The sequence below is a fragment of the Salmo salar genome, chromosome 04, assembly GCF_965601325.2.
Source record: "Salmo salar chromosome 04, fSalSal1, whole genome shotgun sequence".
In the NCBI taxonomy this organism is placed as follows: Eukaryota; Metazoa; Chordata; class Actinopteri; order Salmoniformes; family Salmonidae; genus Salmo; species Salmo salar.
Genome location: NC_138294.1, coordinates 96,386,568 through 96,395,026, shown reverse-complemented (window position 1 = coordinate 96,395,026; position 8,459 = coordinate 96,386,568). Strand labels below are relative to the sequence as shown.

Sequence of the window (8,459 nt, the reverse complement as noted above, 5' to 3'; positions counted from 1 at the left end):
GCGAAATAAAACACCTTAATAAAGGCCACTATGGAAAACGCTGTGGTAGTTTGTGCATGCAAAATACTATGTTGACCATTACAACAAGAGTGAAGGAAAAGCAGCCAACAAGTTCTCAGCATATGTGGGAATTAAGAGAACTTTGGCAGTATGTCGGTTGGACGTACTGCCAAATTCTCTAAAATGACATGGGGAGGCAGCTTATGGTAGAGAAATTAACATTACATTCTCCAACAACAGCTCTGGGGTACATGTAACAGTTTTGCTTCCGTCCCTCTCCTCGCCCATACCTGGGCTCAATCCAGGGACCCTCTGCACACATCAACAATTGTCACCCACGAAGCACCGTTACCCATCGCTCCACAAAAGCCGGGTCTCAGAGAGAGTGACATCACCGATTTAAATGCTGTTAGCGCCCACCCCGCTAACTATCTAGGCATTCCTCACCGGTTTAATACATACTTGCGGAAAGCATGCCAGCATTCCAATTCTCATGCTCCCTTAAAACTTGAGACATCTGTTGTGTTGTGTGACAACACTGCATATTTTAGAGCAGCCAGATGGAAGCCACACCACAGTAAAAGGCACATAATAGCCTTGGAGTTTGTCAGAAGGCACCTAAAGGACACTCAGACCATGAGAAACAAGATTCTCTGGTCTGATGAAACCAAGATTGAACTCTTTGGCCAGAATGCCAACCGTCATTTCTGGAGGAAACCTGGCACCATCCCTACAGTGAAGTATGGTGGTGGCAGCATCATGCTAAGGGGATGTTTTTCAGTGGCAGGGAATGAGAGACAAGTCACGATTAAGGGAAAGATGAACGGAGCAAAGTACAGAGAGACACTTGATGAAAACCTGTTCCAGAGAGCTCAGGATCTCAAACTGGGTCGAAGGTTCACCACCCAAGAGAACAACGACCCTAAGCACACAGCCAAGACAATGCATGATTGGCTTCAGGACCAGTCTCTGAATGTGCTTGAGTGGCCCAGCCAGAGCCTGGACTAGAACCTAATCGAACATCTGTGGAGAGACCTGAAAATAGCTGCAGCAACACTTCCCATCCAACCTGACTGAGCTTGAGATGATCTGCAGAGAAGAATGGGAGAAACTCCCCAAATACAGGTCTGCCAAGCTTGTAGCGTCATACCCTGCAATCGCTGGCAAAGATTCTTCAACAAGGTACAGAGTAAAGGGTCAAAATACTTAGGGCTCTCCAGAGGGTGGTGCGGTCTGCCCAACGCATCTCCGGGGGCACATTTCCTGCCTTCCAGGACACCTACAGTACCCAATGTTACAGGAAGGACAAAAACATCATCAAGGACATCAACCACCCGAGCCACGGTCTGTTCACCCCGCTACCATCCATAAGGCGAGGTCAGTACAGGTGCATCAAAGCTGTGACCGAGAGACTGAAAAACAGCTTCTATCTCAAATCCACCAGACTGTTAAATAGCCATCACAGGCCGACTACCACCCGGTTACTCAACCCTGCACCTTAGAGGATGCTGCCCTATGTACATATACACGGAATTACTGGTGACTTTAAATTGAACACTAATCACTCTAATAATGTTTACATACTATTTTACCCATTTCATATGTACATACTGTATTCTACTGAATTTTTTGTCAATACCACTGACATTGCTTGTCCTAATATTTATATATTTCTTAATTCCCTTCTTTTACTTTTAGAATTGTGTGTATTATTGTGAATTGTTAGATACTACTGCACTGTTGGAGATACTGTAGGAACCAAAGCATCTCGCTTCACCCGCAATAACATCTGACAAATATGTGTATGTGACCAATAACATTTGATTTTAATTTGATTTTGTAGTGTATTAATAAAACAGTTCAGATGGACATTTTAATGTCTATGGAATGTTCCTATGAAATGTCACAATTTTGATAGCATTTGCTATACGTTTGTACACCATAAACTTATGGCTTATCAACTTCCCTACTGTCAACTTTCCTACACACTGGCCAGCTGACATGTGACGTGTCGTCATGTGTCCTGAGGTTGTGGATTTTGGTCCAAACTGAGCTTTGACATCCCATGTAAAATAGCCTTTGAGTGACAAAAACATCACCCATGTTGTATTTTCCCCATTAAAATGCTCAATTGGGTAAATGTACCTTTTCTCTCAGCTCTATCAGTAAGGCTGAAGGACAGGCTAGGTGGGCACAGCAACATCCAATCCTGTCATACATTACATCATGCTTTCACAAAAAATGTGTTTAACAAACCGTTTGTTCAATTCTGTGCTCACTTGTGTATGTTTTGTTGGTGGTGGTGTGTGTGTGTGTGTGTGTGTGTGTGTGTGTGTGTGTGTGTGTGTGTGTGTGTGTGTGTGTGTGTGTGTGTGTGTGTGTGTGTGTGTGTGTGTGTGTGTGTGTGTGTGTGTGTGTGTGTGTGTGTGTGTGTGTGTGTGTGTGTGCGTGCAGAGAGATCCTGGGGAGGAGAGTTTCTGTCAGTAACTCAGGGATAAATAGAGAGGCAGAGCTCAGAGTTTGTCAGACGGTGGACCTGACAGGGTCACACACAGGACCAAGCAGGAGAAGGACCTCAGCATTTTGACCTTTTATTACAAATGGAGAAACATGAAGATGTTCAATACTGTTTTCAAGACGGAAACTCTTCTTGCAGAAAGGCTTTGCTAAAGATATCTACCTACATAACACTGTACATCTTCTTCTCATTGATTTCAGCAGTTACAGTATTTTTGAACCTACTGGTGATCATCTCCATCTCTCACTTCAAGCAGCTCCACACTCCAACCAACCTGCTCATCCTCTCTCTGGCTGCGTCAGATCTCCTGGTGGGACTGATTGTGATACCAGTAATGACTGTAGCAATAATGGAATCATGCTGGGGTTTTGGGGAATATTTCTGTGTTTCAGATCTACAGTACTTTCTTATGTACTTCTTTATCTCTGGGTAATTTGGTCTTGATATCTATTGACCGCTATGTTGCTGTGTGTGACCCCTTAATGTACCACTCTAAAATAACAACAACAAGAATGATGTGTTGTATATCCGTTACCTGGTGTTGTTCTATCATATACGATGCTGCTATTATAAAAAACTTAGTAAATGTACAGGTACCAAGTAGGTGTTTGACAGAATGTTTAATTGTTGAAGGAATAACCTGGGGTAATATTATTGACCTTGTAAGTACAATGGTTGTCCCATGCTCTATTATTATAACACTTTATATGAAAATCTTTGTGGTGGCCAGATCACAGGCCAGAAAGGTGTTTTCTAAAGAGGCTGCCAGTGTGTCTGGTGTTAAAACTGTACAGGCTAATAAGTCTGAGACAAAAGCAGCAAAAACTCTTTCTATTGTTGTTGTCAACTATTTCATTTGTTGGATTCCATTTCTATTCATTAACTTTTTTTTTTCTTTTTTAATTGACCATTTTTTATCATATTTCATCATTTTTCTGCCACTTGTTAATTCCTTAATGAATCCAATAATTTATGCTTTCTTTTACCCATGGTTCAAAGTGACAGCTAAACTTTTAATAACTTTGAATTTAAGACGTTCGTAGATCCTAAAATTTTATTCCCTACGTTGGCAATCATAGGTTTGATAGTTTTTTTTCTACAATTGTTGTAAGTATTTATTTCATGTAACAGAACACTGGCATTACTTACCTCAGTGTTGTCATCATAGATACATGTGGTGTTGATTCAGATTGATTTGGATTGGAATGGAATGACTTGGAGAAGGCCCTTGTTTTATAAAGGATACTGTAGTCATTATGGATTGTGTACTCCAAATACCTAAGGCTGTGGTTGTTCCGTGTTACTTAATGATAAATAGTAAGCCTTCTAATAGTACATTTTGAGGACGTCATGAGTCATTCTATATGTTGTTTAACATCTCCCTCTAGTGGCTCAATTGTGACACAACGTCTTCATCAAGTTTATTAAAGTTGAAATGTACAACACTGCATGATATCAGATAACGTCCAGGTCTAAATAAATTGTGTATTGTGTAAGTAGTTGATGGTAAAATGTAAGAATATGCAATTATGGGTAACACTTTATAATAACATTCAGTAATAAACCATCTGTAAGGCATTTACAGTTTGCTCACCATTTAATATTAAGGCCACATTTATGAAATGTTACTCAGCTAGGTATTCTGACATTTATGAGTAACTACTACAGTATATACATTAATTATTCAACACAACAGTGTAGGAGACCACAGTAGACACTTGAACCTCAACATACTGGTTATGAACACTACCACTACTCTCACTACATCACTGCTGCCAGGTCAGGGGTCACACCAGAGCAGCTCTCTCAGATACTGTTAACTCTGAATGAATATGGAGATTGGGCAACACACTAAATAGTTTATAATGGATTAGTAAATAGTTTATTCATCATTTATTTATAATTACTCCCATATTTATTTTTGTAAGCTAGTTATTCACACATTTATAAACAATTTTTATAGTATGTAATAATAATTCAGAAGATCATTCATCAGATGTTTAATAAATATCCTTATAAACCATTTACTGATCATTAGTGAAGTAGTTTTGCAGTCCCTCATCCAATGTGAGGACTATTCATACTTTCTTAATACTTTATAAATGTTTTGAACAGTGACCAGTGTAATTTATCACAAAAAGATGGACATGCTATTGGTAGACATTCCAGCAGTACCTGATGCTCCTTAAGTTCCCAAAATGACCTAGAACATATCAGTGGTTAAACAATAAGCAACACAACTTGAATATGAAAAAATATATATTGAACATTTATTTGAAAACAGTCACACTGTTGTAATAGTGTGCTGAAGGAAGTAACGTGTTTGTCTGAAAATGATAACATTCTTGTTTCTAGGAAGTGACTGATTGCACTCATTAGTATCAAATCAAATCAAATTGTATTGGTCAAAAACATGTGTTTAGGAGATGTTATTGCGAGTGTTGCTAAGTGCTATGCATCTAGTTCTGACAGTGCAGCAAATCTAACAAGTAATATCTAACAATTGCACAACAAATACCTAATACACACAAATCTAAGTAAAGGACTGGAATTAAGAATATATGAATATACGGATGAGCAATGTCAGAGTGGCTGAGACTAAGAGCAGTTCATAGACTGCTCACAGGGTAAGGGAACCAATATCTAAATACATAATTTAACTTAACATTACGTTTCAAGGGTTATTACCTTTAATATACTACAAAATCAAATCAAAATCAAATTTTATTGGTCACAAACACATGCTTAGCAGATGTTATTGCGGGTGTAGTGAAATGCATTTCTTCCTATCTCCAACAGTGCAGTAGTATCTAACAATTCACAACGATTGTCACGTCCTGACCAGTAAAGGGGTTATTTGTTATTATAGTTTGGTCAGGACGTGGCAGGGGGTATTTGTTTTATATGGTTCGGGGTGTGTGTGTATGTAGAGGGGTGTTTGATTTATGTATTCTGGGGTTTTGGTCATTGTTCTATGTTTGTATATTTCTATGTCTGTTCTAGGGTGTTTAGATCTGTGTTTAGGTAATTGGGATTGGGGCCTTCAATTGGAGGCAGCTGTCTATCGTTGCCTCAGATTGAAGGTCCTATAATTAGGAATGTGTTTGTCATGGGATTTGTGCGAGATTATTCTTTGCATAGATAGCTGTGTGTTGCCTGCAAGACTGTTTGTCGTCCGTTCATAGTTTTCGTGTTTTATTTTGTAAAATAAACATGAGCATTCACGTACCCAATGCGTCTTGGTCCATTCACTACGACGACCGTGACAACAATACACACAAATCTAAAAGTAAAAGAATGGAAATAAGCGATATATAAATATTTGGACAATCAATGTCTTAGTGGTATTGACAAAAAATACAGCAGAATACAGTATATACACATATGAGATGAGTAAAGCAGTATGTAAACATTATTAAAGTGACCAGGGATTCCATGTCTATGTACAGACTGTAGGACAGCATCCTCTAAGGTGCAGGGTTCAGTAACTGGGTGGTAGTTGCCTAGCGATGGGTATTTAACAGTCTGATAGCTTTGAGATAGAAGCTGTTTTTCAGTCTCTCGGTCCCAGCTTTGATGCATCTGTACTGATCTCTCCTTCCGGATGATAGCGGGCTGAACAGGCCGTGGCTCGGGTGGTTGATGTCCTTGATGATTTTTTTGTCCTTCCTGTGACATCGGGTACTGTAGATGTCCTGGAGGGCAGGCAGAGTGCCCCCGGTGATGCGTTGGTCAGAGCGCACTACCTTCTGGACATCCCTAAGTTTTCTGACTCTTTACTCAGTACCTTGTTGAAGCATCTTTGCCAGCGAATACAGGGTATGACGCTACAAGCTTGGCACACCTGTATTTGGGGAACTTCTCCCATTCTTCTCTGCAGATCCTCTCAAGCTCTGTCAGGTTGGATGGGGAACGTCGCTGCACAGCTATTTTCAGGTCTCTCCACAGACGTTCGGTCAGGTTCTAGTCCAGTCTCTGGCTGATCCATTCAAGCACATTCAGAGACTTTTCCCGAAGCCACTCCTGCATTGCCTTGAATATGTGCTTAGGGTCGTTGTTCTGTTGGAAGGTGAACCTTTGACCCCGTCTGAGATCCTGAGAGCACTGGAGCAGGTTTTCATCAAATCATCAAATCAAATCAAATTTTATTTGCCACATACACATGGTTAGCAGATGTTAATGCGAGTGTAGCGAAATGCTTGTGCTTCTATTTCCGACCGTGCAGTAATATCTAACAAGTAATCTAACCTAACAATTTCACAACAACTACCTTATACACACAAGTGTAAAGGAATGAGTAAGAATATGTACATAAAAATGTATGAATGAGTGATGGCCGAACGGCATAGGCAAGATGCAGTAGATGGTATAGAGTACAGTATTTACACATGAGATGAGTATTGTAGGATATGTAAACATTATATAAAGTGGCATTGTTTAAAGTGGCTAGTGATACATTTATTACATCAAGATGGCAAGATGCAGTAGATGGTATAGAGTACAGTATATACACATGAGATGAGTAATGTAGGGTATGTAAACATTATATAAAATGGCATTGTTTAAAGTGGCTAGTGAATCATTTATTACATACATTTTTCCATTATTAAAGTGGTTAGAGTTGAGTCAGTATGTTGGCAGCAGCCACTCAATGTTAGTGATGGCTGTTTAACAGTCTGATGGCCTTGAGATAGAAGCTGTTTTTCAGTCTCTCGGTCCCCTCTTTGATGCCCCTGTACTGACCTCGCTTTCTGGATGATAGCGGGGTGAACAGGCAGGTGGCTCGGTTGGTTTCTGGCCTTCCTGTGACGTCGGGTGGTGTAGGTTTCCTGGAGGGCAGGTAGTTTGCCCCCGGTGATGCGTTGTGCAGACCTCACTACCTTATGGAGAGCCTTCCAGTTATGGGCGGAGCAGTTGCCATACCAGGCGGTGAAACAGCCCAACAGGATGCTCTCGATTGTGCATCTGTAAAAGTTTGTGAGTGTTTTTGGTGACAAGTCGAATTCCTTCAGCCTGCTGAGATTGAAGAGGCGCTGCTGCGCCTTCTTCACCACGCTGTCTGTGTGGGTGGACCATTTCAGTTTGTCCGTGATGTGTACGCCGAGGAACTTAACCTCTCTTAACCTCTACTCAACAGCCAGTTGAATCCCGTGGCGCGTTATTCAAATACCTTAGAAATGCTATTACTTCAATTTCTCAAACATATGACTATTTTACAGCATTTTAAAGACAAGACTCTCGTTAATCTAACCACACTGTCCGATTTCAAAAAGGCTTTACAACGAAAGAAAAACATTAGATTATGTCAGCAGAGTACCCAGCCAGAAATAATCAGACACCCATTTTTCAAGCTAGCATATAATGTCACATAAACCCAAACCACAGCTAAATGCAGCACTAACCTTTGATGATCTTCATCAGATGACAATCTTAGGACATTATGTTATACAATACATGCATGTCTGTTCAATCAAGTTCATATTTATATCAAAAAACAGCTTTTTACATTAGCAGGTGACTAGCATGTGACTAGCATTCCCACCGAACACTTCCGGTGAATTTACTAAATTACTCACAATAAACGTTCACAAAAAACATAACAATTATTTTAAGAATTATAGATACAGAACTTCTCTATGCACTCGATATGTCCGATTTTATAATAGCTTTTCGGTGAAAGCACATTTTGCAATATTCTAAGTAGATAGCCCGGCATCACAGGGCTAGCTATTTAGACACCCAGCAAGTTTAGCCCTGACCAAAGTCAGATTTACTATAAGAAAAATGTTATTACCTTTGCTGTCTTCGTCAGAATGCACTCCCAGGACTTCTACTTCAATAACAAATGTTGGTTTGGTCGCAAATAATCCATTGTAATATCCAAATAGCACCGTTTTGTTCGTGCGTTCAAGACACTATCCGAAAGGGTAAATAAGGGTTA

General features: G+C 40.0%; 1 pseudogene; it reads left to right on the top strand.

The window, feature by feature from the left end:
- Nucleotides 1-2,540: 2,540 nt before the first annotated feature.
- On the top strand, nt 2,541-3,275 carry LOC145878532 (trace amine-associated receptor 6-like; annotated as a pseudogene).
- Nucleotides 3,276-8,459: the final 5,184 nt, after the last annotated feature.